Below are 27,530 nucleotides of genomic sequence, written 5' to 3'. Positions count from 1 at the left end.
AACTTCATATTTTGACCAATAAAGTCAAAATTTTACAATTTAGTAATTATCACACAACAATGTCAACATTAGTGTATCAATCCATAGAAAAATCTTTAAGCTCCAAATCCTCTCTTGTCTTAAAAATCCTGTGTCTGGTTTCCTTCTGAGGACAGAGTCTGCATTAGATTTCCTTATTCCCAAAGAAAATAGCATAGCGTTTCCAACTTCTCTAAGTGGGGTTTTAATAGTGTATATGGCGTATCCTACTTAAATTCTAGAGTTTCGGGAAGTTTCCTTGACCTCACATTCGTAGTTTTAGTGACTTCTCATGAGAATTTCATTTCTTTGGCTACAGAAGCTTTATTAAAATTGTTTCAAGGCTGATGTTTTAGAAAAGAGTCCAACATAGCTCCTTCCACAGCTTGGAACCTTTAGCCGAAAAGAAAATGCAATTCAGGTTTTGATTTTGAACAATTTAGAGTTGAGTAAGCAAACTTAATTAAACATCTGCTAAGATCCTGTTCACTGCTGTCTCAGAAAATCTGGTGCCTGGTGTCCATGAGGTGTCAGTAAATCGATTATAGGTCCTCACTCCCCGAGTAAAAGAGGATAATTTTTGGATAAGAAGATGATATACTTAGTGAAGAACTTCATATTTTGACCAATAAAGTCATAAATGGAAGGGCATTTAAGCCATCTGATATAACAATTGACACTAAGTTACCATACGTAGGCTAGGAGTCCTAAACAATCATTGGATGTGGTTAAATGTGTCCAACTATTACCTCTGTTAATATACATCTGAGGCTTTTAACTATTTTGCAATCTACAGTCCTCAGACGAACTTTATTAAAAAAAAATAGACAAGGCTATTTTTTCGAATGAGCCGAGGTTCTATTTGTGTGTCGTGTTCTGTAATGCTGCAACAGTATAATGGGGATGTAGCTCAGTGGTAGAGCGCATGCTTTGCATGTATGAGGCCCCGGGTTCAATCCCTGGCATCTCCAGGTGCAATTAATTTTAATTTAGAAGAGTCGGCATGAGTGACTTTGTTTACATAGTTCCAATGAAGAATTTATTCACCAGAAGATGAATTGTATCGAGAAAAATATGTAGGCAAAAAGTGATGTTTTCAAAATATTCACAAACTCGGCTTTAGTCACAGCTTCTTTAAATAAGTCAAAATTTTACAATTTAGTAATTATCACACAACAATGTCAACATTAGTGTATCAATCCAAAGAAAAATCTTTAAGCTCCAAATCCTCTCTTGTCTTAAAAATCCTGTGTCTGGTTTCCTTCTGAGGACAGAGTCTGCTCTCAGAAAATATTCCCAAAGAAAATAGCATAGCGTTGCCAACTTCTCTAAGTGGGGTTTTAATAGTGTATATGGCGTATCCTACTTAAATTCTAGAGTTTCGGGAAGTTTCCTTGACCTCACATTCGTAGTTTTAGTGACTTCTCATGAGAATTTCATTTCTTTGGCTACAGAAGCTTTATTAAAATTGTTTCAAGGCTGATGTTTTAGAAAAGAGTCCAACATAGCTCCTTCCACAGCTTGGAACGTTTAGCCGAAAAGAAAATGCTATTCAGGTTTTGATTTTGAACAATTTAGAGTTGAGTGAGCAAACTTAATTAAACATCTGCTAAGATCCTGTTCACTGCTGTCTCAGAAAATCTGGTGCCTGGTGTCCATGAGGTGTCAGTAAATCGATTATAGGTCCTCATTCCCCGAGTAAAAGAGGATAATTTTTGGATAAGAAGATGATATACTTAGTGAAGAACTTCATATTTTGACCAATAAAGTCATAAATGGAAGGGCATTTAAGCCATCTGATATAACAATTGACACTAAGTTACCATACGTAGGCTAGGAGTCCTAAACAATCATTGGATGTGGTTAAATGTGTCCAACTATTACCTCTGTTAATATACATCTGAGGCTTTTAACTATTTTGCAATCTACAGTCCTCAGACGAACTTTATTAAAAAAAAATAGACAAGGCTATTTTTTCGAATGAGCCGAGGTTCTATTTGTGTGTCGTGTTCTGTAAAGCTGCAACAGTAATATGGGGATGTAGCTCAGTGGTAGAGCGCATGCTTTGCATGTATGAGGCCCCAGGTTCAATCCCCGGCATCTCCAGGTGCAATTAATTTTAATTTAGAAGAGTCGGCATGAGTGACTTTGTTTACATAGTTCCAATGAAGAATTTATTCACCAGAAGATGAATTGTATCGAGAAAAATATGTAGGCAAAAAGTGATGTTTTCAAAATATTCACAAACTCTGCTTTAGTCACAGCTTCTTTAAATAAGTCAAAATTTTACAATTTAGTAATTATCACACAACAATGTCAACATTAGTGTATCAATCCAAAGAAAAATCTTTAAGCTCCAAATCCTCTCTTGTCTTAAAAATCCTGTGTCTGGTTTCCTTCTGAGGACAGAGTCTGCCCTCAGAAAATATTCCCAAAGAAAATAGCATAGCGTTGCCAACTTCTCTAAGTGGGGTTTTAATAGTGTATATGGCGTATCCTACTTAAATTCTAGAGTTTCGGGAAGTTTCCTTGACCTCACATTCGTAGTTTTAGTGACTTCTCATGAGAATTTCATTTCTTTGGCTACAGAAGCTTTATTAAAATTGTTTCAAGGCTGATGTTTTAGAAAAGAGTCCAACATAGCTCCTTCCACAGCTTGGAACGTTTAGCCGAAAAGAAAATGCAATTCAGGTTTTGATTTTGAACAATTTAGAGTTGAGTGAGCAAACTTAATTAAACATCTGCTAAGATCCTGTTCACTGCTGTCTCAGAAAATCTGGTGCCTGGTGTCCATGAGGTGTCAGTAAATCGATTATAGGTCCTCATTCCCCGAGTAAAAGAGGATAATTTTGGGATAAGAAGATGATATACTTAGTGAAGAACTTCATATTTTGACCAATAAAGTCATAAATGGAAGGGCATTTAAGCCATCTGATATAACAATTGACACTAAGTTACCATACGTAGGCTAGGAGTCCTAAACAATCATTGGATGTGGTTAAATGTGTCCAACTATTACCTCTGTTAATATACATCTGAGGTTTTTAACTATTTTGCAATCTACAGTCCTCAGACGAACTTTATTAAAAAAAAATAGACAAGGCTATTTTTTCGAATGAGCCGAGGTTCTATTTGTGTGTCGTGTTCTGTAATGCTGCAACAGTGTAATGGGGATGTAGCTCAGTGGTAGAGCGCATGCTTTGCATGTATGAGGCCCCGGGTTCAATCCCCGGCATCTCCAGGTGCAATTAATTTTAATTTAGAAGAGTCGGCATGAGTGACTTTGTTTACATAGTTCCAATGAAGAATTTATTCACCAGAAGATGAATTGTATCGAGAAAAATATGTAGGCAAAAAGTGATGTTTTCAAAATATTCACAAACTCGGCTTTAGTCACAGCTTCTTTAAATAAGTCAAAATTTTACAATTTAGTAATTATCACACAACAATGTCAACATTAGTGTATCAATCCAAAGAAAAATCTTTAAGCTCCAAATCCTCTCTTGTCTTAAAAATCCTGTGTCTGGTTTCCTTCTGAGGACAGAGTCTGCTCTCAGAAAATATTCCCAAAGAAAATAGCATAGCGTTGCCAACTTCTCTAAGTGGGGTTTTAATAGTGTATATGGCGTATCCTACTTAAATTCTAGAGTTTCGGGAAGTTTCCTTGACCTCACATTCGTAGTTTTAGTGACTTCTCATGAGAATTTCATTTCTTTGGCTACAGAAGCTTTATTAAAATAGTTTCAAGGCTGATGTTTTAGAAAAGAGTCCAACATAGCTCCTTCCACAGCTTGGAACGTTTAGCCGAAAAGAAAATGCTATTCAGGTTTTGATTTTGAACAATTTAGAGTTGAGTGAGCAAACTTAATTAAACATCTGCTAAGATCCTGTTCACTGCTGTCTCAGAAAATCTGGTGCCTGGTGTCCATGAGGTGTCAGTAAATCGATTATAGGTCCTCATTCCCCGAGTAAAAGAGGATAATTTTTGGATAAGAAGATGATATACTTAGTGAAGAACTTCATATTTTGACCAATAAAGTCATAAATGGAAGGGCATTTAAGCCATCTGATATAACAATTGACACTAAGTTACCATACGTAGGCTAGGAGTCCTAAACAATCATTGGATGTGGTTAAATGTGTCCAATTATTACCTCTGTTAATATACATCTGAGGCTTTTAACTATTTTACAATCTACAGTCCTCAGACGAACTTTATAAAAAAAAAATAGACAAGGCTATTTTTTCGAATGAGCCGAGGTTCTATTTGTGTGTCGTGTTCTGTAATGCTGCAGCAATGTAATGGGGATGTAGCTTAGTGGTAGAGCGCATGCTTTGCATGTATGAGGCCCTGGGTTCAATCCCCGGCATCTCCAGGTGCAATTAATTTTAATTTAGAAGAGTCGGCATGAGTGACTTTGTTTACATAGTTCCAATGAAGAATTTATTCACCAGAAGATGAATTGTATCGAGAAAAATATGTAGGCAAAAAGTGATGTTTTCAAAATATTCACAAACTCGGCTTTAGTCACAGCTTCTTTAAATAAGTCAAAATTTTACAATTTAGTAATTATCACACAACAATGTCAACATTAGTGTATCAATCCAAAGAAAAATCTTTAAGCTCCAAATCCTCTCTTGTCTTAAAAATCCTGTGTCTGGTTTCCTTCTGAGGACAGAGTCTGCTCTCAGAAAATATTCCCAAAGAAAATAGCATAGCGTTGCCAACTTCTCTAAGTGGGGTTTTAATAGTGTATATGGCGTATCCTACTTAAATTCTAGAGTTTCGGGAAGTTTCCTTGACCTCACATTCGTAGTTTTAGTGACTTCTCATGAGAATTTCATTTCTTTGGCTACAGAAGCTTTATTAAAATTGTTTCAAGGCTGATGTTTTAGAAAAGAGTCCAACATAGCTCCTTCCACAGCTTGGAACGTTTAGCCGAAAAGAAAATGCTATTCAGGTTTTGATTTTGAACAATTTAGAGTTGAGTGAGCAAACTTAATTAAACATCTGCTAAGATCCTGTTCACTGCTGTCTCAGAAAATCTGGTGCCTGGTGTCCATGAGGTGTCAGTAAATCGATTATAGGTCCTCATTCCCCGAGTAAAAGAGGATAATTTTTGGATAAGAAGATGATATACTTAGTGAAGAACTTCATATTTTGACCAATAAAGTCATAAATGGAAGGGCATTTAAGCCATCTGATATAACAATTGACACTAAGTTACCATACGTAGGCTAGGAGTCCTAAACAATCATTGGATGTGGTTAAATGTGTCCAATTATTACCTCTGTTAATATACATCTGAGGCTTTTAACTATTTTACAATCTACAGTCCTCAGACGAACTTTATAAAAAAAAAATAGACAAGGCTATTTTTTCGAATGAGCCGAGGTTCTATTTGTGTGTCGTGTTCTGTAATGCTGCAGCAATGTAATGGGGATGTAGCTCAGTGGTAGAGCGCATGCTTTGCATGTATGAGGCCCCGACATCTCCAGGTGCAATTAATTTTAATTTAGAAGAGTCGGCATGAGTGACTTTGTTTACATAGTTCCAATGAAGAATTTATTCACCAGAAGATGAATTGTATCGAGAAAAATATGTAGGCAAAAAGTGATGTTTTCAAAATATTCACAAACTCGGCTTTAGTCAAAGCTTCTTTAAATAAGTCAAAATTTTACAATTTAGTAATTATCACACAACAATGTCAACATTAGTGTATCAATCCAAAGAAAAATCATTAAGCTCCAAATCCTCTCTTGTCTTAAAAATCCTGTGTCTGGTTTCCTTCTGAGGACAGAGTCTGCATTAGATTTCCTTATTCCCAAAGAAAATAGCATAGCGTTGCCAACTTCTCTAAGTAGGTTTTTAATAGTGTATATGGCGTATCCTACTTAAATTCTAGAGTTTCGGGAAGTTTCCTTGACCTCACATTCGTAGTTTTAGTGACTTCTCATGAGAATTTCATTTCTTTGGCTACAGAAGCTTTATTAAAATTGTTTCAAGGCTGATGTTTTAGAAAAGAGTCCAACATGGACCTTCCACAGCTTGGAACGTTTAGCCGAAAAGAAAATGCAATTCAGGTTTTGATTTTGAACAATTTAGAGTTGAGTGAGCAAACTTAATTGAACATCTGCTAAGATCCTGTTCACTGCTGTCTCAGAAAATCTGGTGCCTGGTGTCCATGAGGTGTCAGTAAATCGATTATAGGTCCTCATTCCCCGAGTAAAAGATGATAATTTTTGGATAAGAAGATGATATACTTAGTGAAGAACTTCATATTTTGACCAATAAAGTCATAAATGGAAGGGCATTTAAGCCATCTGATATAACAATTGACACTAAGTTACCATACGTAGGCTAGGAGTCCTAAACAATCATTGGATGTGGTTAAATGTGTCCAACTATTACCTCTGTTAATATACATCTGAGGCTTTTAACTATTTTGCAATCTACAGTCCTCAGACGAACTTTATTAAAAAAAATAGACAAGGCTATTTTTTCGAATGAGCCGAGGTTCTATTTGTGTGTCGTGTTCTGTAATGCTCCAACAGTAATATGGGGATGTAGCTCAGTGGTAGAGCGCATGCTTTGCATGTATGAGGCCCCGGGTTCAATCCCCGGCATCTCCAGGTGCAATTAATTTTCATTTAGAAGAGTCGGCATGAGTGACTTTGTTTACATAGTTCCAATGAAGAATTTATTCACCAGAAGATGAATTGTATCGAGAAAAATATGTAGGCAAAAAGTGCTGTTTTCAAAATATTCACAAACTCGGCTTTAGTCACAGCTTCTTTAAATAAGTCAAAATTTTACAATTTAGTAATTATCACACAACAATGTCAACATTAGTGTATCAATCCAAAGAAAAATCTTTAAGCTCCAAATCCTCTCTTGTCTTAAAAATCCTGTGTCTGGTTTCCTTCTGAGGACAGAGTCTGCATTAGATTTCCTTATTCCCAAAGAAAATAGCATAGCGTTGCCAACTTCTCTAAGTGGGTTTTTAATAGTGTATATGGCGTATCCTACTTAAATTCTAGAGTTTCGGGGATGTAGCTCAGTGGTAGAGCGCATGCTTTGCATGTGTGAGGCCCCGGGTTCAATCCCTGGCATCTCCAGGTGCAATTAATTTTAATTTAGAAGAGTCGGCATGAGTGACTTTGTTTACATAGTTCCAATGAAGAATTTATTCACCAGAAGATGAATTGTATCGAGAAAAATATGTAGGCAAAAAGTGATGTTTTCAAAATATTCACAAACTCGGCTTTAGTCACAGCTTCTTTAAATAAGTCAAAATTTTACAATTTAGTAATTATCACAACAATGTCAACATTCGTGTATCAATCCAAAGAAAAATCTTTAAGCTCCAAATCCTCTCTTGTCTTAAAAATCCTGTGTCTGGTTTCCTTCTGAGGACAGAGTCTGCATTAGATTTCCTTATTCCCAAAGAAAATAGCATAGCGTTGCCAACTTCTCTAAGTGGGTTTTTAATAGTGTATATGGCGTATCCTACTTAAATTCTAGAGTTTCGGGAAGTTTCCTTGACCTCACATTCGTAGTTTTAGTGACTTCTCATGAGAATTTCATTTCTTTGGCTACAGAAGCTTTAGTAAAATTGTTTCAAGGCTGATGTTTTAGAAAAGAGTCCAACATAGCTCCTTCCACAGCTTGGAACCTTTAGCCGAAAAGAAAATGCAATTCAGGTTTTGATTTTGAACAATTTAGAGTTGAGTGAGAAAACTTAATTAAACATCTGCTAAGATCCTGTTCACTGCTGTCTCAGAAATTCTGGTGCCTGGTGTCCATGAGGTGTCAGTAAATTGATTATAGGTCCTCATTCCCCGAGTAAAAGAGGATAATTTTTGGATAAGAAGATGATATACTTAGTGAAGAACTTCATATTTTGACCAATAAAGTCATAAATGGAAGGGCATTTAAGCCATCTCATATAACAATTGACACTAAGTTACCATACGTAGGCCAGGAGTCCTAAACAATCATTGGATGTGGTTAAATGTGACCAACTATTTCCTCTGTTAATATACATCTGAGGCTTTTAACTATTTTGCAATCTACAGTCCTCAGACGAACTTTATTAAAAAAAAATAGACAAGGCTATTTTTTCGAATGAGCCGAGGTTCTATTTGTGTGTTGTGTTCTGTAATGCTGCAGCAATGTAATGGGGATGTAGCTCAGTGGTAGAGCGCATGCTTTGCATGTATGAGGCCCCGGGTTCAATCCCCGGCATCTCCAGGTGAAATTAATTTTAATTTAGAAGAGTCGGCATGAGTGACTTTGTTTACATAGTTCCAATGAAGAATTTATTCACCAGAAGATGAATTGTATCGAGAAAAATATGTAGGCAAAAAGTGATGTTTTCAAAATATTCACAAACTCGGCTTTAGTCACAGCTTCTTTAAATAAGTCAAAATTTTACAATTTAGTAATTATCACACAACAATGTCAACATTAGTGTATCAATCCAAAGAAAAATCTTTAAGCTCCAAATCCTCTCTTGTCTTAAAAATCCTGTGTCTGGTTTCCTTCTGAGGACAGAGTCTGCATTAGATTTCCTTATTCCCAAAGAAAATAGCATAGCGTTGCAAACTTCTCTAAGTGGGGTTATAATAGTGTATATGGCGTATCCTACTTAAAATCTAGAGTTTTGGGAAGTTTCCTTGACCTCACATTCGTAGTTTTAGTGACTTCTCATGAGAATTTCATTTCTTTGGCTACAGAAGCTTTATTAAAATTGTTTCAAGGCTGATGTTTTAGAAAAGAGTCCAACATAGCTCCTTCCACAGCTTGGAACGTTTAGCCGAAAAGAAAATGCAATTCAGGTTTTGATTTTGAACAATTTAGAGTTGAGTGAGCAAACTTAATTAAACATCTGCTAAGATCCTGTTCACTGCTGTCTCAGAAAATCTGGTGCCTGGTGTCCATGAGGTGTCAGTAAATCGATTATAGGTCCTCATTCCCCGAGTAAAAGAGGATAATTTTTGGATAAGAAGATGATATACTTAGTGAAGAACTTCATATTTTGACCAATAAAGTCATAAATGGAAGGGCATTTAAGCCATCTGATATAACAATTGACACTAAGTTACCATACGTAGGCTAGGAGTCCTAAACAATCATTGGATGTGGTTAAATGTGTCCAACTATTACCTCTGTTAATATACATCTGAGGCTTTTAACTATTTTGCAATCTACAGTCCTCAGACGAACTTTATTAAAAAAAAATAGACAAGGCTATTTTTGTCGAATGAGCCGAGGTTCTATTTGTGTGTCGTGTTCTGTAATGCTGCAGCAATGTAATGGGGATGTAGCTCAGTGGTAGAGCGCATGCTTTGCATGTATGAGGCCCCCGGTTCAATCCCCGGCATCTCCAGGTGCAATTAATTTTAATTTAGAAGAGTCGGCATGAGTGACTTTGTTTACATTGTTCCAATTAAGAATTTATTCACCAGAAGATGAATTGTATCGAGAAAAATATGTAGGCAAAAAGTGATGTTTTCAAAATATTCACAAACTCGGCTTTAGTCACAGCTTCTTTAAATAAGTCAAAATTTTACAATTTAGTAATTATCACACAACAATGTCAACATTAGTGTATCAATCCAAAGAAAAATCTTTAAGCTCCAAATCCTCTCTTGTCTTAAAAATCCTGTGTCTGGTTTCCTTCTGAGGACAGAGTCTGCATTAGATTTCCTTATTCCCAAAGAAAATAGCATAGCGTTGCCAACTTCTCTAAGTGGGTTTTTAATAGTGTATATGGCGTATCCTACTTAAATTCTAGAGTTTCGGGAAGTTTCCTTGACCTCACATTCGTAGTTTTAGTGACTTCTCATGAGAATTTCATTTCTTTGGCTACAGAAGCTTTATTAAAATTGTTTCAAGGCTGATGTTTTAGAAAAGAGTCCAACATGGACCTTCCACAGCTTGGAACGTTTAGCCGAAAAGAAAATGCAATTCAGGTTTTGATTTTGAACAATTTAGAGTTGAGTGAGCAAACTTAATTAAACATCTGCTAAGATCCTGTTCACTGCTGTCTCAGAAAATCTGGTGCCTGGTGTCCATGAGGTGTCAGTAAATCGATTATAGGTCCTCATTCCCCGAGTAAAAGAGGATAATTTTTGGATAAGAAGATGATATACTTAGTGAAGAACTTCATATTTTGACCAATAAAGTCATAAATGGAAGGGCATTTAAGCCATCTGATATAACAATTGACACTAAGTTACCATACGTAGGCTAGGAGTCCTAAACAATCATTGGATGTGGTTAAATGTGTCCAACTATTACCTCTGTTAATATACATCTGAGGCTTTTAACTATTTTGCAATCTACAGTCCTCAGACGAACTTAATTAAAAAAAAATAGACAAGGCTATTTTTTCGAATGAGCCGAGGTTCTATTTGTGTGTCGTGTTCTGTAATGCTGCAACAGTGTAATGGGGATGTAGCTCAGTGGTAGAGCGCATGCTTTGCATGTATGAGGCCCCGGGTTCAATCCCCGGCATCTCCAGGTGCAATTAATTTTAATTTAGAAGAGTCGGCATGAGTGACTTTGTTTACATAGTTCCAATGAAGAATTTATTCACCAGAAGATGAATTGTATCGAGAAAAATATGTAGGCAAAAAGTGATGTTTTCAAAATATTCACAAACTCGGCTTTAGTCACAGCTTCTTTAAATAAGTCAAAATTTTACAATTTAGTAATTATCACACAACAATGTCAACATTAGTGTATCAATCCAAAGAAAAATCTTTAAGCTCCAAATCCTCTCTTGTCTTAAAAATCCTGTGTCTGGTTTCCTTCTGAGGACAGAGTCTGCATTAGATTTCCTTATTCCCAAGGAAAATAGCATAGCGTTGCCAACTTCTCTAAGTGGGTTTTTAATAGTGTATATGGCGTATCCTACTTAAATTCTAGAGTTTCGGGAAGTTTCCTTGACCTCACATTCGTAGTTTTAGTGACTTCTCATGAGAATTTCATTTCTTTGGCTACAGAAGCTTTATTAAAATTGTTTCAAGGCTGATGTTTTAGAAAAGAGTCCAACATGGACCTTCCACAGCTTGGAACGTTTAGCCGAAAAGAAAATGCAATTCAGGTTTTGATTTTGAACAATTTAGAGTTGAGTGAGCAAACTTAATTAAACATCTGCTAAGATCCTGTTCACTGCTGTCTCAGAAAATCTGGTGCCTGGTGTCCATGAGGTGTCAGTAAATCGATTATAGGTCCTCATTCCCCGAGTAAAAGAGGATAATTTTTGGATAAGAAGATGATATATTTAGTGAAGAACTTCATATTTTGACCAATAAAGTCATAAATGGAAGGGCATTTAAGCCATCTGATATAACAATTGACACTAAGTTACCATACGTAGGCTAGGAGTCCTAAACAATCATTGGATGTGGTTAAATGTGTCCAACTATTACCTCTGTTAATATACATCTGAGGCTTTTAACTATTTTGCAATCTACAGTCCTCAGACGAACTTTATTAAAAAAAAATAGACAAGGCTATTTTTTCGAATGAGCCGAGGTTCTATTTGTGTGTCGTGTTCTGTAATGCTGCAGCAATGTAATGGGGATGTAGCTCAGTGGTAGAGCGCATGCTTTGCATGTATGAGGCCCCGGGTTCAATCCCCGGCATCTCCAGGTGCAATTAATTTTAATTTAGAAGAGTCGGCATGAGTGACTTTGTTTACATAGTTCCAATGAAGAATTTATTCACCAGAAGATGAATTGTATCGAGAAAAATATGTAGGCAAAAAGTGATGTTTTCAAAATATTCACAAACTCGGCTTTAGTCACAGCTTCTTTAAATAAGTCAAAATTTTACAATTTAGTAATTATCACACAACAATGTCAACATTAGTGTATCAATCCAAAGAAAAATCTTTAAGCTCCAAATCCTCTCTTGTCTTAAAAATCCTGTGTCTGGTTTCCTTCTGAGGACAGAGTCTGCATTAGATTTCCTTATTCCCAAGGAAAATAGCATAGCGTTGCCAACTTCTCTAAGTGGGTTTTTAATAGTGTATATGGCGTATCCTACTTAAATTCTAGAGTTTCGGGAAGTTTCCTTGACCTCACATTCGTAGTTTTAGTGACTTCTCATGAGAATTTCATTTCTTTGGCTACAGAAGCTTTATTAAAATTGTTTCAAGGCTGATGTTTTAGAAAAGAGTCCAACATGGACCTTCCACAGCTTGGAACGTTTAGCCGAAAAGAAAATGCAATTCAGGTTTTGATTTTGAACAATTTAGAGTTGAGTGAGCAAACTTAATTAAACATCTGCTAAGATCCTGTTCACTGCTGTCTCAGAAAATCTGGTGCCTGGTGTCCATGAGGTGCCAGTAAATCGATTATAGGTCCTCATTCCCCGAGTAAAAGAGGATAATTTTTGGATAAGAAGATGATATACTTAGTGAAGAACTTCATATTTTGACCAATAAAGTCATAAATGGAAGGGCATTTAAGCCATCTGATATAACAATTGACACTAAGTTACCATACGTAGGCTAGGAGTCCTAAACAATCATTGGATGTGGTTAAATGTGTCCAACTATTACCTCTGTTAATATACATCTGAGGCTTTTAACTATTTTGCAATCTACAGTCCTCAGACGAACTTTATTAAAAAAAAATAGACAAGGCTATTTTTGTCGAATGAGCCGAGGTTCTATTTGTGTGTCGTGTTCTGTAATGCTGCAGCAATGTAATGGGGATGTAGCTCAGTGGTAGAGCGCATGCTTTGCATGTATGAGGCCCCGGGTTCAATCCCCGGCATCTCCAGGTGCAATTAATTTTAATTTAGAAGAGTCGGCATGAGTGACTTTGTTTACATTGTTCCAATTAAGAATTTATTCACCAGAAGATGAATTGTATCGAGAAAAATATGTAGGCAAAAAGTGATGTATGAGGCCCCGGGTTCAATCCCCGGCATCTCCAGGTGCAATTAATTTTAATTTAGAAGAGTCGGCATGAGTGACTTTGTTTACATTGTTCCAATTAAGAATTTATTCACCAGAAGATGAATTGTATCGAGAAAAATATGTAGGCAAAAAGTGATGTTTTCAAAATATTCACAAACTCGGCTTTAGTCACAGCTTCTTTAAATAAGTCAAAATTTTACAATTTAGTAATTATCACACAACAATGTCAACATTAGTGTATCAATCCAAAGAAAAATCTTTAAGCTCCAAATCCTCTCTTGTCTTAAAAATCCTGTGTCTGGTTTCCTTCTGAGGACAGAGTCTGCATTAGATTTCCTTATTCCCAAAGAAAATAGCATAGCGTTGCCAACTTCTCTAAGTGGGTTTTTAATAGTGTATATGGCGTATCCTACTTAAATTCTAGAGTTTCGGGAAGTTTCCTTGACCTCACATTCGTAGTTTTAGTGACTTCTCATGAGAATTTCATTTCTTTGGCTACAGAAGCTTTATTAAAATTGTTTCAAGGCTGATGTTTTAGAAAAGAGTCCAACATGGACCTTCCACAGCTTGGAACGTTTAGCCGAAAAGAAAATGCAATTCAGGTTTTGATTTTGAACAATTTAGAGTTGAGTGAGCAAACTTAATTAAACATCTGCTAAGATCCTGTTCACTGCTGTCTCAGAAAATCTGGTGCCTGGTGTCCATGAGGTGTCAGTAAATCGATTATAGGTCCTCATTCCCCGAGTAAAAGTGGATAATTTTTGGATAAGAAGATGATATACTTAGTGAAGAACTTCATATTTTGACCAATAAAGTCATAAATGGAAGGGCATTTAAGCCATCTGATATAACAATTGACACTAAGTTACCATACGTAGGCTAGGAGTCCTAAACAATCATTGGATGTGGTTAAATGTGTCCAACTATTACCTCTGTTAATATACATCTGAGGCTTTTAACTATTTTGCAATCTACAGTCCTCAGACGAACTTAATTAAAAAAAAATAGACAAGGCTATTTTTTCGAATGAGCCGAGGTTCTATTTGTGTGTCGTGTTCTGTAATAGTGCAACAGTGTAATGGGGATGTAGCTCAGTGGTAGAGCGCATGCTTTGCATGTATGAGGCCCCGGGTTCAATCCCCGGCATCTCCAGGTGCAATTAATTTTAATTTAGAAGAGTCGGCATGAGTGACTTTGTTTACATAGTTCCAATGAAGAATTTATTCACCAGAAGATGAATTGTATCGAGAAAAATATGTAGGCAAAAAGTGATGTTTTCAAAATATTCACAAACTCGGCTTTAGTCACAGCTTCTTTAAATAAGTCAAAATTTTACAATTTAGTAATTATCACACAACAATGTCAACATTAGTGTATCAATCCAAAGAAAAATCTTTAAGCTCCAAATCCTCTCTTGTCTTAAAAATCCTGTGTCTGGTTTCCTTCTGAGGACAGAGTCTGCATTAGATTTCCTTATTCCCAAAGAAAATAGCATAGCGTTGCCAACTTCTCTAAGTGGGTTTTTAATAGTGTATATGGCGTATCCTACTTAAATTCTAGAGTTTCGGGAAGTTTCCTTGACCTCACATTCGTAGTTTTAGTGACTTCTCATGAGAATTTCATTTCTTTGGCTACAGAAGCTTTATTAAAATTGTTTCAAGGCTGATGTTTTAGAAAAGAGTCCAACATGGACCTTCCACAGCTTGGAACGTTTAGCCGAAAAGAAAATGCAATTCAGGTTTTGATTTTGAACAATTTAGAGTTGAGTGAGCAAACTTAATTAAACATCTGCTAAGATCCTGTTCACTGCTGTCTCAGAAAATCTGGTGCCTGGTGTCCATGAGGTGTCAGTAAATCGATTATAGGTCCTCATTCCCCGAGTAAAAGAGGATAATTTTTGGATAAGAAGATGATATACTTAGTGAAGAACTTCATATTTTGACCAATAAAGTCATAAATGGAAGGGCATTTAAGCCATCTGATATAACAATTGACACTAAGTTACCATACGTAGGCTAGGAGTCCTAAACAATCATTGGATGTGGTTAAATGTGTCCAACTATTACCTCTGTTAATATACATCTGAGGCTTTTAACTATTTTGCAATCTACAGTCCTCAGACGAACTTTATTAAAAAAAAATAGACAAGGCTATTTTTTCGAATGAGCCGAGGTTCTATTTGTGTGTCGTGTTCTGTAATGCTGCAACAGTGTAATGGGGATGTAGCTCAGTGGTAGAGCGCATGCTTTGCATGTATGAGGCCCCGGGTTCAATCCCCGGCATCTCCAGGTGCAATTAATTTTAATTTAGAAGAGTCGGCATGAGTGACTTTGTTTACATAGTTCCAATGAAGAATTTATTCACAAGAAGATGAATTGTATCGAGAAAAATATGTAGGCTAAAAGTGATGTTTTCAAAATATTCACAAACTCGGCTTTAGTCACAGCTTCTTTAAATAAGTCAAAATTTTACAATTTAGTAATTATCACACAACAATGTCAACATTAGTGTATCAATCCAAAGAAAAATCTTTAAGCTCCAAATCCTCTCTTGTCTTAAAAATCCTGTGTCTGGTTTCCTTCTGAGGACAGAGTCTGCATTAGATTTCCTTATTCCCAAAGAAAATTTCATAGCGTTGCCAACTTCTCTAAGTGGGTTTTTAATAGTGTATATGGCGTATCCTACTTAAATTCTAGAGTTTCGGGAAGTTTCCTTGACCTCACATTCGTAGTTTTAGTGACTTCTCATGAGAATTTCATTTCTTTGGCTACAGAAGCTTTATTAAAATTGTTTCAAGGCTGATGTTTTAGAAAAGAGTCCAACATGGACCTTCCACAGCTTGGAACGTTTAGCCGAAAAGAAAATGCAATTCAGGTTTTGATTTTGAACAATTTAGAGTTGAGTAAGCAAACTTAATTAAACATCTGCTAAGATCCTGTTCACTGCTGTCTCAGAAAATCTGGTGCCTGGTGTCCATGAGGTGTCAGTAAATCGATTATAGGTCCTCATTCCCCGAGTAAAAGAGGATAATTTTTGGATAAGAAGATGATATACTTAGTGAAGAACTTCATATTTTGACCAATAAAGTCATAAATGGAAGGGCATTTAAGCCATCTGATATAACAATTGACACTAAGTTACCATACGTAGGCTAGGAGTCCTAAACAATCATTGGATGTGGTTAAATGTGTCCAACTATTACCTCTGTTAATATACATCTGAGGCTTTTAACTATTTTGCAATCTACAGTCCTCAGACGAACTTTATTAAAAAAAAATAGACAAGGCTATTTTTTCGAATGAGCCGAGGTTCTATTTGTGTGTCGTGTTCTGTAATGCTGCAACAGTGTAATGGGGATGTAGCTCAGTGGTAGAGCGCATGCTTTGCATGTATGAGGCCCCGGGTTCAATCCCCGGCATCTCCAGGTGCAATTAATTTTAATTTAGAAGAGTCGGCATGAGTGACTTTGTTTACATAGTTCCAATGAAGAATTTATTCACCAGAAGATGAATTGTATCGAGAAAAATATGTAGGCAAAAAGTGATGTTTTCAAAATATTCACAAACTCGGCTTTAGTCACAGCTTCTTTAAATAAGTCAAAATTTTACAATTTAGTAATTATCACACAACAATGTCAACATTAGTGTATCAATCCAAAGAAAAATCTTTAAGCTCCAAATCCTCTCTTGTCTTAAAAATCCTGTGTCTGGTTTCCTTCTGAGGACAGAGTCTGCATTAGATTTCCTTATTCCCAAAGAAAATTTCATAGCGTTGCCAACTTCTCTAAGTGGGTTTTTAATAGTGTATATGGCGTATCCTACTTAAATTCTAGAGTTTCGGGAAGTTTCCTTGACCTCACATTCGTAGTTTTAGTGACTTCTCATGAGAATTTCATTTCTTTGGCTACAGAAGCTTTATTAAAATTGTTTCAAGGCTGATGTTTTAGAAAAGAGTCCAACATGGACCTTCCACAGCTTGGAACGTTTAGCCGAAAAGAAAATGCAATTCAGGTTTTGATTTTGAACAATTTAGAGTTGAGTAAGCAAACTTAATTAAACATCTGCTAAGATCCTGTTCACTGCTGTCTCAGAAAATCTGGTGCCTGGTGTCCATGAGGTGTCAGTAAATCGATTATAGGTCCTCATTCCCCGAGTAAAAGAGGATAATTTTTGGATAAGAAGATGATATACTTAGTGAAGAACTTCATATTTTGACCAATAAAGTCATAAATGGAAGGGCATTTAAGCCATCTGATATAACAATTGACACTAAGTTACCATACGTAGGCTAGGAGTCCTAAACAATCATTGGATGTGGTTAAATGTGTCCAACTATTACCTCTGTTAATATACATCTGAGGCTTTTAACTATTTTGCAATCTACAGTCCTCAGACGAACTTTATTAAAAAAAAATAGACAAGGCTATTTTTTCGAATGAGCCGAGGTTCTATTTGTGTGTCGTGTTCTGTAATGCTGCAACAGTGTAATGGGGATGTAGCTCAGTGGTAGAGCGCATGCTTTGCATGTATGAGGCCCCGGGTTCAATCCCCGGCATCTCCAGGTGCAATTAATTTTAATTTAGAAGAGTCGGCATGAGTGACTTTGTTTACATAGTTCCAATGAAGAATTTATTCACCAGAAGATGAATTGTATCGAGAAAAATATGTAGGCAAAAAGTGATGTTTTCAAAATATTCACAAACTCGGCTTTAGTCACAGCTTCTTTAAATAAGTCAAAATTTTACAATTTAGTAATTATCACACAACAATGTCAACATTAGTGTATCAATCCAAAGAAAAATCTTTAAGCTCCAAATCCTCTCTTGTCTTAAAAATCCTGTGTCTGGTTTCCTTCTGAGGACAGAGTCTGCATTAGATTTCCTTATTCCCAAAGAAAATTTCATAGCGTTGCCAACTTCTCTAAGTGGGTTTTTAATAGTGTATATGGCGTATCCTACTTAAATTCTAGAGTTTCGGGAAGTTTCCTTGACCTCACATTCGTAGTTTTAGTGACTTCTCATGAGAATTTCATTTCTTTGGCTACAGAAGCTTTATTAAAATTGTTTCAAGGCTGATGTTTTAGAAAAGAGTCCAACATGGACCTTCCACAGCTTGGAACGTTTAGCCGAAAAGAAAATGCAATTCAGGTTTTGATTTTGAACAATTTAGAGTTGAGTAAGCAAACTTAATTAAACATCTGCTAAGATCCTGTTCACTGCTGTCTCAGAAAATCTGGTGCCTGGTGTCCATGAGGTGTCAGTAAATCGATTATAGGTCCTCATTCCCCGAGTAAAAGAGGATAATTTTTGGATAAGAAGATGATATACTTAGTGAAGAACTTCATATTTTGACCAATAAAGTCATAAATGGAAGGGCATTTAAGCCATCTGATATAACAATTGACACTAAGTTACCATACGTAGGCTAGGAGTCCTAAACAATCATTGGATGTGGTTAAATGTGTCCAACTATTACCTCTGTTAATATACATGTGAGGCTTTTAACTATTTTGCAATCTACAGTCCTCAGACGAACTTTATTAAAAAAAAATAGACAAGGCTATTTTTTCGAATGAGCCGAGGTTCTATTTGTGTGTCGTGTTCTGTAATGCTGCAACAGTGTAATGGGGATGTAGCTCAGTGGTAGAGCGCATGCTTTGCATGTATGAGGCCCCGGGTTCAATCCCCGGCATCTTCAGGTGCAATTAATTTTAATTTAGAAGAGTCGGCATGAGTGACTTTGTTTACATAGTTCCAATGAAGAATTTATTCACCAGAAGATGAATTGTATCGAGAAAAATATGTAGGCAAAAAGTGATGTTTTCAAAATATTCACAAACTCGGCTTTAGTCACAGCTTCTTTAAATAAGTCAAAATTTTACAATTTAGTAATTATCACACAACAATGTCAACATTAGTGTATCAATCCAAAGAAAAATCTTTAAGCTCCAAATCCTCTCTTGTCTTAAAAATCCTGTGTCTGGTTTCCTTCTGAGGACAGAGTCTGCATTAGATTTCCTTATTCCCAAAGAAAATAGCATAGCGTTACCAACTTCTCTAAGTGGGTTTTTAATAGTGTATATGGCGTATCCTACTTAAATTCTAGAGTTTCGGGAAGTTTCCTTGACCTCACATTCGTAGTTTTAGTGACTTCTCATGAGAATTTCATTTCTTTGGCTACAGAAGCTTTATTAAAATTGATTCAAGGCTGATGTTTTAGAAAAGAGTCCAACATGGACCTTCCACAGCTTGGAACGTTTAGCCGAAAAGAAAATGCAATTCAGGTTTTGATTTTGAACAATTTAGAGTTGAGTGAGCAAACTTAATTAAACATCTGCTAAGATCCTGTTCACTGCTGTCTCGGAAAATCTGGTGCCTGGTGTCCATGAGGTGTCAGTAAATCGATTATAGGTCCTCATTCCCCGAGTAAAAGAGGATAATTTTTGGATAAGAAGATGATATACTTAGTGAAGAACTTCATATTTTGACCAATAAAGTCATAAATGGAAGGGCATTTAAGCCATCTGATATAACAATTGACACTAAGTTACCATACGTAGGCTAGGAGTCCTAAACAATCATTGGATGTGGTTAAATGTGTCCAACTATTACCTCTGTTAATATACATGTGAGGCTTTTAACTATTTTGCAATCTACAGTCCTCAGACGAACTTTATTAAAAAAAAATAGACAAGGCTATTTTTTCGAATGAGCCGAGGTTCTATTTGTGTGTCGTGTTCTGTAATGCTGCAACAGTGTAATGGGGATGTAGCTCAGTGGTAGAGCGCATGCTTTGCATGTATGAGGCCCCGGGTTCAATCCCCGGCATCTCCAGGTGCAATTAATTTTAATTTAGAAGAGTCGGCATGAGTGACTTTGTTTACATAGTTCCAATGAAGAATTTATTCACCAGAAGATGAATTGTATCGAGAAAAATATGTAGGCAAAAAGTGATGTTTTCAAAATATTCACAAACTCGGCTTTAGTCACAGCTTCTTTAAATAAGTCAAAATTTTACAATTTAGTAATTATCACACAACAATGTCAACATTAGTGTATCAATCCAAAGAAAAATCTTTAAGCTCCAAATCCTCTCTTGTCTTAAAAATCCTGTGTCTGGTTTCCTTCTGAGGACAGAGTCTGCATTAGATTTCCTTATTCCCAAAGAAAATAGCATAGCGTTACCAACTTCTCTAAGTGGGGTTTTAATAGTGTATATGGCGTATCCTACTTAAATTCTAGAGTTTCGGGAAGTTTCCTTGACCTCACATTCGTAGTTTTAGTGACTTCTCATGAGAATTTCATTTCTTTGGCTACAGAAGCTTTATTAAAATTGTTTTAAGGCTTATGTTTTAGAAAAGAGTCCAACATGGACCTTCCACAGCTTGGAACGTTTAGCCGAAAAGAAAATGCAATTCAGGTTTTGATTTTGAACAATTTAGAGTTGAGTGAGCAAACTTAATTAAACATCTGCTAAGATCCTGTTCACTGCTGTCTCAGAAAATCTGGTGCCTGGTGTCCATGAGGTGTCAGTAAATCGATTATAGGTCCTCATTCCCCGAGTAAAAGAGGATAATTTTTGGATAAGAAGATGATATACTTAGTGAAGAACTTCATATTTTGACCAATAAAGTCGTAAATGGAAGGGCATTTAAGCCATCTGATATAACAATTGACACTAAGTTACCATACGTAGGCTAGGAGTCCTAAACAATCATTGGATGTGGTTAAATGTGTCCAACTATTACCTCTGTTAATATACATCTGAGGCTTTTAACTATTTTGCAATCTACAGTCCTCAGACGAACTTTATTAAAAAAAAATAGACAAGGCTATTTTTTCGAATGAGCCGAGGTTCTATTTGTGTGTCGTGTTCTGTAATGCTGCAACAGTGTAATGGGGATGTAGCTCAGTGGTAGAGCGCATGCTTTGCATGTATGAGGCCCCGGGTTCAATCCCCGGCATCTCCAGGTGCAATTAATTTTAATTTAGAAGAGTCGGCATGAGTGACTTTGTTTACATAGTTCCAATGAAGAATTTATTCACCAGAAGATGAATTGTATCGAGAAAAATATGTAGGCAAAAAGTGATGTTTTCAAAATATTCACAAACTCGGCTTTAGTCACAGCTTCTTTAAATAAGTCAAAATTTTACAATTTAGTAATTATCACACAACAATGTCAACATTAGTGTATCAATCCAAAGAAAAATCTTTAAGCTCCAAATCCTCTCTTGTCTTAAAAATCCTGTGTCTGGTTTCCTTCTGAGGACAGAGTCTGCATTAGATTTCCTTATTCCCAAAGAAAATAGCATAGCGTTGCCAACTTCTCTAAGTGGGTTTTTAATAGTGTATATGGCGTATCCTACTTAAATTCTAGAGTTTCGGGAAGTTTCCTTGACCTCACATTCGTAGTTTTAGTGACTTCTCATGAGAATTTCATTTCTTTGGCTACAGAAGCTTTATTAAAATTGTTTCAAGGCTGATGTTTTAGAAAAGAGTCCAACATGGACCTTCCACAGCTTGGAACGTTTAGCCGAAAAGAAAATGCAATTCAGGTTTTGATTTTGAACAATTTAGAGTTGAGTGAGCAAACTTAATTAAACATCTGCTAAGATCCTGTTCACTGCTGTCTCAGAAAATCTGGTGCCTGGTGTCCATGAGGTGTCAGTAAATCGATTATAGGTCCTCATTCCCCGAGTAAAAGAGGATAATTTTTGGATAAGAAGATGATATACTTAGTGAAGAACTTCATATTTTGACCAATAAAGTCAAAATTTTACAATTTAGTAATTATCACACAACAATGTCAACATTAGTGTATCAATCCAAAGAAAAATCTTTAAGCTCCAAATCCTCTCTTGTCTTAAAAATCCTGTGTCTGGTTTCCTTCTGAGGACAGAGTCTGCATTAGATTTCCTTATTCCCAAAGAAAATAGCATAGCGTTGCCAACTTCTCTAAGTGGGGTTTTAATAGTGTATATGGCGTATCCTACTTAAATTCTAGAGTTTCGGGAAGTTTCCTTGACCTCACATTCGTAGTTTTAGTGACTTCTCATGAGAATTTCATTTCTTTGGCTACAGAAGCTTTATTAAAATTGTTTCAAGGCTGATGTTTTAGAAAAGAGTCCAACATGGACCTTCCACAGCTTGGAACGTTTAGCCGAAAAGAAAATGCAATTCAGGTTTTGATTTTGAACAATTTAGAGTTGAGTAAGCAAACTTAATTAAACATCTGCTAAGATCCTGTTCACTGCTGTCTCAGAAAATCTGGTGCCTGGTGTCCATGAGGTGTCAGTAAATCGATTATAGGTCCTCATTCCCCGAGTAAAAGAGGATAATTTTTGGATAAGAAGATGATATACTTAGTGAAGAACTTCATATTTTGACCAATAAAGTCATAAATGGAAGGGCATTTAAGCCATCTGATATAACAATTGACACTAAGTTACCATACGTAGGCTAGGAGTCCTAAACAATCATTGGATGTGGTTAAATGTGTCCAACTATTACCTCTGTTAATATACATCTGAGGCTTTTAACTATTTTGCAATCTACAGTCCTCAGACGAACTTTATTAAAAAAAAATAGACAAGGCTATTTTTTCGAATGAGCCGAGGTTCTATTTGTGTGTCGTGTTCTGTAATGCTGCAGCAATGTAATGGGGATGTAGCTCAGTGGTAGAGCGCATGCTTTGCATGTATGAGGCCCCGGGTTCAATCCCCGGCATCTCCAGGTGCAATTAATTTTAATTTAGAAGAGTCGGCATGAGTGACTTTGTTTACATAGTTCCAATGAAGAATTTATTCACCAGAAGATGAATTGTATCGAGAAAAATATGTAGGCAAAAAGTGATGTTTTCAAAATATTCACAAACTCGGCTTTAGTCACAGCTTCTTTAAATAAGTCAAAATTTTACAATTTAGTAATTATCACACAACAATGTCAACATTAGTGTATCAATCCAAAGAAAAATCTTTAAGCTCCAAATCCTCTCTTGTCTTAAAAATCCTGTGTCTGGTTTCCTTCTGAGGACAGAGTCTGCATTAGATTTCCTTATTCCCAAAGAAAATAGCATAGCGTTGCCAACTTCTCTAAGTGGGTTTTTAATAGTGTATATGGCGTATCCTACTTAAATTCTAGAGTTTCGGGAAGTTTCCTTGACCTCACATTCGTAGTTTTAGTGACTTCTCATGAGAATTTCATTTCTTTGGCTACAGAAGCTTTATTAAAATTGTTTCAAGGCTGATGTTTTAGAAAAGAGTCCAACATGGACCTTCCACAGCTTGGAACGTTTAGCCGAAAAGAAAATGCAATTCAGGTTTTGATTTTGAACAATTTAGAGTTGAGTGAGCAAACTTAATTAAACATCTGCTAAGATCCTGTTCACTGCTGTCTCAGAAAATCTGGTGCCTGGTGTCCATGAGGTGTCAGTAAATCGATTATAGGTCCTCATTCCCCGAGTAAAAGAGGATAATTTTTGGATAAGAAGATGATATACTTAGTGAAGAACTTCATATTTTGACCAATAAAGTCATAAATGGAAGGGCATTTAAGCCATCTGATATAACAATTGACACTAAGTTACCATACGTAGGCTAGGAGTCCTAAACAATCATTGGATGTGGTTAAATGTGTCCAACTATTACCTCTGTTAATATACATCTGAGGCTTTTAACTATTTTGCAATCTACAGTCCTCAGACGAACTTAATTAAAAAAAAATAGACAAGGCTATTTTTTCGAATGAGCCGAGGTTCTATTTGTGTGTCGTGTTCTGTAATGCTGCAACAGTGTAATGGGGATGTAGCTCAGTGGTAGAGCGCATGCTTTGCATGTATGAGGCCCCGGGTTCAATCCCCGGCATCTCCAGGTGCAATTAATTTTAATTTAGAAGAGTCGGCATGAGTGACTTTGTTTACATAGTTCCAATGAAGAATTTATTCACCAGAAGATGAATTGTATCGAGAAAAATATGTAGGCAAAAAGTGATGTTTTCAAAATATTCACAAACTCGGCTTTAGTCACAGCTTCTTTAAATAAGTCAAAATTTTACAATTTAGTAATTATCACACAACAATGTCAACATTAGTGTATCAATCCAAAGAAAAATCTTTAAGCTCCAAATCCTCTCTTGTCTTAAAAATCCTGTGTCTGGTTTCCTTCTGAGGACAGAGTCTGCATTAGATTTCCTTATTCCCAAAGAAAATAGCATAGCGTTGCCAACTTCTCTAAGTGGGTTTTTAATAGTGTATATGGCGTATCCTACTTAAATTCTAGAGTTTCGGGAAGTTTCCTTGACCTCACATTCGTAGTTTTAGTGACTTCTCATGAGAATTTCATTTCTTTGGCTACAGAAGCTTTATTAAAATTGTTTCAAGGCTGATGTTTTAGAAAAGAGTCCAACATGGACCTTCCACAGCTTGGAACGTTTAGCCGAAAAGAAAATGCAATTCAGGTTTTGATTTTGAACAATTTAGAGTTGAGTGAGCAAACTTAATTAAACATCTGCTAAGATCCTGTTCACTGCTGTCTCAGAAAATCTGGTGCCTGGTGTCCATGAGGTGTCAGTAAATCGATTATAGGTCCTCATTCCCCGAGTAAAAGAGGATAATTTTTGGATAAGAAGATGATATACTTAGTGAAGAACTTCATATTTTGACCAATAAAGTCATAAATGGAAGGGCATTTAAGCCATCTGATATAACAATTGACACTAAGTTACCATACGTAGGCTAGGAGTCCTAAACAATCATTGGATGTGGTTAAATGTGTCCAACTATTACCTCTGTTAATATACATCTGAGGCTTTTAACTATTTTGCAATCTACAGTCCTCAGACGAACTTTATTAAAAAAAAATAGACAAGGCTATTTTTGTCGAATGAGCCGAGGTTCTATTTGTGTGTCGTGTTCTGTAATGCTGCAGCAATGTAATGGGGATGTAGCTCAGTGGTAGAGCGCATGCTTTGCATGTATGAGGCCCCGGGTTCAATCCCCGGCATCTCCAGGTGCAATTAATTTTAATTTAGAAGAGTCGGCATGAGTGACTTTGTTTACATTGTTCCAATTAAGAATTTATTCACCAGAAGATGAATTGTATCGAGAAAAATATGTAGGCAAAAAGTGATGTATGAGGCCCCGGGTTCAATCCCCGGCATCTCCAGGTGCAATTAATTTTAATTTAGAAGAGTCGGCATGAGTGACTTTGTTTACATTGTTCCAATTAAGAATTTATTCACCAGAAGATGAATTGTATCGAGAAAAATATGTAGGCAAAAAGTGATGTTTTCAAAATATTCACAAACTCGGCTTTAGTCACAGCTTCTTTAAATAAGTCAAAATTTTACAATTTAGTAATTATCACACAACAATGTCAACATTAGTGTATCAATCCAAAGAAAAATCTTTAAGCTCCAAATCCTCTCTTGTCTTAAAAATCCTGTGTCTGGTTTCCTTCTGAGGACAGAGTCTGCATTAGATTTCCTTATTCCCAAAGAAAATAGCATAGCGTTGCCAACTTCTCTAAGTGGGTTTTTAATAGTGTATATGGCGTATCCTACTTAAATTCTAGAGTTTCGGGAAGTTTCCTTGACCTCACATTCGTAGTTTTAGTGACTTCTCATGAGAATTTCATTTCTTTGGCTACAGAAGCTTTATTAAAATTGTTTCAAGGCTGATGTTTTAGAAAAGAGTCCAACATGGACCTTCCACAGCTTGGAACGTTTAGCCGAAAAGAAAATGCAATTCAGGTTTTGATTTTGAACAATTTAGAGTTGAGTGAGCAAACTTAATTAAACATCTGCTAAGATCCTGTTCACTGCTGTCTCAGAAAATCTGGTGCCTGGTGTCCATGAGGTGTCAGTAAATCGATTATAGGTCCTCATTCCCCGAGTAAAAGAGGATAATTTTTGGATAAGAAGATGATATACTTAGTGAAGAACTTCATATTTTGACCAATAAAGTCATAAATGGAAGGGCATTTAAGCCATCTGATATAACAATTGACACTAAGTTACCATACGTAGGCTAGGAGTCCTAAACAATCATTGGATGTGGTTAAATGTGTCCAACTATTACCTCTGTTAATATACATCTGAGGCTTTTAACTATTTTGCAATCTACAGTCCTCAGACGAACTTAATTAAAAAAAAATAGACAAGGCTATTTTTTCGAATGAGCCGAGGTTCTATTTGTGTGTCGTGTTCTGTAATAGTGCAACAGTGTAATGGGGATGTAGCTCAGTGGTAGAGCGCATGCTTTGCATGTATGAGGCCCCGGGTTCAATCCCCGGCATCTCCAGGTGCAATTAATTTTAATTTAGAAGAGTCGGCATGAGTGACTTTGTTTACATAGTTCCAATGAAGAATTTATTCACCAGAAGATGAATTGTATCGAGAAAAATATGTAGGCAAAAAGTGATGTTTTCAAAATATTCACAAACTCGGCTTTAGTCACAGCTTCTTTAAATAAGTCAAAATTTTACAATTTAGTAATTATCACACAACAATGTCAACATTAGTGTATCAATCCAAAGAAAAATCTTTAAGCTCCAAATCCTCTCTTGTCTTAAAAATCCTGTGTCTGGTTTCCTTCTGAGGACAGAGTCTGCATTAGATTTCCTTATTCCCAAAGAAAATAGCATAGCGTTGCCAACTTCTCTAAGTGGGTTTTTAATAGTGTATATGGCGTATCCTACTTAAATTCTAGAGTTTCGGGAAGTTTCCTTGACCTCACATTCGTAGTTTTAGTGACTTCTCATGAGAATTTCATTTCTTTGGCTACAGAAGCTTTATTAAAATTGTTTCAAGGCTGATGTTTTAGAAAAGAGTCCAACATGGACCTTCCACAGCTTGGAACGTTTAGCCGAAAAGAAAATGCAATTCAGGTTTTGATTTTGAACAATTTAGAGTTGAGTGAGCAAACTTAATTAAACATCTGCTAAGATCCTGTTCACTGCTGTCTCAGAAAATCTGGTGCCTGGTGTCCATGAGGTGTCAGTAAATCGATTATAGGTCCTCATTCCCCGAGTAAAAGAGGATAATTTTTGGATAAGAAGATGATATACTTAGTGAAGAACTTCATATTTTGACCAATAAAGTCATAAATGGAAGGGCATTTAAGCCATCTGATATAACAATTGACACTAAGTTACCATACGTAGGCTAGGAGTCCTAAACAATCATTGGATGTGGTTAAATGTGTCCAACTATTACCTCTGTTAATATACATCTGAGGCTTTTAACTATTTTGCAATCTACAGTCCTCAGACGAACTTTATTAAAAAAAATAGACAAGGCTATTTTTTCGAATGAGCCGAGGTTCTATTTGTGTGTCGTGTTCTGTAATGCTGCAACAGTGTAATGGGGATGTAGCTCAGTGGTAGAGCGCATGCTTTGCATGTATGAGGCCCCGGGTTCAATCCCCGGCATCTCCAGGTGCAATTAATTTTAATTTAGAAGAGTCGGCATGAGTGACTTTGTTTACATAGTTCCAATGAAGAATTTATTCACCAGAAGATGAATTGTATCGAGAAAAATATGTAGGCAAAAAGTGATGTTTTCAAAATATTCACAA

General features: G+C 36.2%; 21 non-coding genes across 21 annotated transcripts; all 21 read left to right on the top strand.

The window, feature by feature from the left end:
* Window positions 1–917: 917 nt before the first annotated feature.
* TRNAA-UGC (transfer RNA alanine (anticodon UGC)) lies at window positions 918–989 on the top strand. The gene has a single exon. It is a non-coding gene; the product is annotated as a tRNA-Ala (tRNA).
* A 1,063-nt stretch (window positions 990–2,052) lies between these two features.
* TRNAA-UGC (transfer RNA alanine (anticodon UGC)) lies at window positions 2,053–2,124 on the top strand. The gene has a single exon. It is a non-coding gene; the product is annotated as a tRNA-Ala (tRNA).
* Window positions 2,125–3,187: 1,063 nt separating this feature from the next.
* Window positions 3,188–3,259, top strand: TRNAA-UGC (transfer RNA alanine (anticodon UGC)). Its single transcript has one exon. It is a non-coding gene; the product is annotated as a tRNA-Ala (tRNA).
* Window positions 3,260–4,322: 1,063 nt separating this feature from the next.
* On the top strand, window positions 4,323–4,394 carry TRNAA-UGC (transfer RNA alanine (anticodon UGC)). Its single transcript has one exon. It is a non-coding gene; the product is annotated as a tRNA-Ala (tRNA).
* A 2,185-nt stretch (window positions 4,395–6,579) lies between these two features.
* TRNAA-UGC (transfer RNA alanine (anticodon UGC)) lies at window positions 6,580–6,651 on the top strand. The gene has a single exon. It is a non-coding gene; the product is annotated as a tRNA-Ala (tRNA).
* A 1,549-nt stretch (window positions 6,652–8,200) lies between these two features.
* TRNAA-UGC (transfer RNA alanine (anticodon UGC)) lies at window positions 8,201–8,272 on the top strand. Its single transcript has one exon. It is a non-coding gene; the product is annotated as a tRNA-Ala (tRNA).
* Window positions 8,273–10,474: 2,202 nt separating this feature from the next.
* On the top strand, window positions 10,475–10,546 carry TRNAA-UGC (transfer RNA alanine (anticodon UGC)). Its single transcript has one exon. It is a non-coding gene; the product is annotated as a tRNA-Ala (tRNA).
* Window positions 10,547–11,610: 1,064 nt separating this feature from the next.
* TRNAA-UGC (transfer RNA alanine (anticodon UGC)) lies at window positions 11,611–11,682 on the top strand. The gene has a single exon. It is a non-coding gene; the product is annotated as a tRNA-Ala (tRNA).
* A 1,065-nt stretch (window positions 11,683–12,747) lies between these two features.
* On the top strand, window positions 12,748–12,819 carry TRNAA-UGC (transfer RNA alanine (anticodon UGC)). Its single transcript has one exon. It is a non-coding gene; the product is annotated as a tRNA-Ala (tRNA).
* A 1,220-nt stretch (window positions 12,820–14,039) lies between these two features.
* TRNAA-UGC (transfer RNA alanine (anticodon UGC)) lies at window positions 14,040–14,111 on the top strand. Its single transcript has one exon. It is a non-coding gene; the product is annotated as a tRNA-Ala (tRNA).
* A 1,064-nt stretch (window positions 14,112–15,175) lies between these two features.
* On the top strand, window positions 15,176–15,247 carry TRNAA-UGC (transfer RNA alanine (anticodon UGC)). The gene has a single exon. It is a non-coding gene; the product is annotated as a tRNA-Ala (tRNA).
* A 1,064-nt stretch (window positions 15,248–16,311) lies between these two features.
* On the top strand, window positions 16,312–16,383 carry TRNAA-UGC (transfer RNA alanine (anticodon UGC)). Its single transcript has one exon. It is a non-coding gene; the product is annotated as a tRNA-Ala (tRNA).
* Window positions 16,384–17,447: 1,064 nt separating this feature from the next.
* Window positions 17,448–17,519, top strand: TRNAA-UGC (transfer RNA alanine (anticodon UGC)). Its single transcript has one exon. It is a non-coding gene; the product is annotated as a tRNA-Ala (tRNA).
* A 1,064-nt stretch (window positions 17,520–18,583) lies between these two features.
* On the top strand, window positions 18,584–18,655 carry TRNAA-UGC (transfer RNA alanine (anticodon UGC)). The gene has a single exon. It is a non-coding gene; the product is annotated as a tRNA-Ala (tRNA).
* A 1,064-nt stretch (window positions 18,656–19,719) lies between these two features.
* TRNAA-UGC (transfer RNA alanine (anticodon UGC)) lies at window positions 19,720–19,791 on the top strand. The gene has a single exon. It is a non-coding gene; the product is annotated as a tRNA-Ala (tRNA).
* A 1,064-nt stretch (window positions 19,792–20,855) lies between these two features.
* TRNAA-UGC (transfer RNA alanine (anticodon UGC)) lies at window positions 20,856–20,927 on the top strand. The gene has a single exon. It is a non-coding gene; the product is annotated as a tRNA-Ala (tRNA).
* A 1,691-nt stretch (window positions 20,928–22,618) lies between these two features.
* Window positions 22,619–22,690, top strand: TRNAA-UGC (transfer RNA alanine (anticodon UGC)). The gene has a single exon. It is a non-coding gene; the product is annotated as a tRNA-Ala (tRNA).
* Window positions 22,691–23,754: 1,064 nt separating this feature from the next.
* TRNAA-UGC (transfer RNA alanine (anticodon UGC)) lies at window positions 23,755–23,826 on the top strand. The gene has a single exon. It is a non-coding gene; the product is annotated as a tRNA-Ala (tRNA).
* A 1,065-nt stretch (window positions 23,827–24,891) lies between these two features.
* Window positions 24,892–24,963, top strand: TRNAA-UGC (transfer RNA alanine (anticodon UGC)). The gene has a single exon. It is a non-coding gene; the product is annotated as a tRNA-Ala (tRNA).
* A 1,220-nt stretch (window positions 24,964–26,183) lies between these two features.
* Window positions 26,184–26,255, top strand: TRNAA-UGC (transfer RNA alanine (anticodon UGC)). Its single transcript has one exon. It is a non-coding gene; the product is annotated as a tRNA-Ala (tRNA).
* A 1,063-nt stretch (window positions 26,256–27,318) lies between these two features.
* TRNAA-UGC (transfer RNA alanine (anticodon UGC)) lies at window positions 27,319–27,390 on the top strand. Its single transcript has one exon. It is a non-coding gene; the product is annotated as a tRNA-Ala (tRNA).
* Window positions 27,391–27,530: the final 140 nt, after the last annotated feature.

The sequence above is a fragment of the Pelobates fuscus genome, chromosome 12 (assembly GCF_036172605.1).
Source record: "Pelobates fuscus isolate aPelFus1 chromosome 12, aPelFus1.pri, whole genome shotgun sequence".
Taxonomy (NCBI): Eukaryota; Metazoa; Chordata; class Amphibia; order Anura; family Pelobatidae; genus Pelobates; species Pelobates fuscus.
Note: the sequence above shows the minus strand (reverse complement) of the source record. Positions and strands in the feature narration are given on the sequence as shown.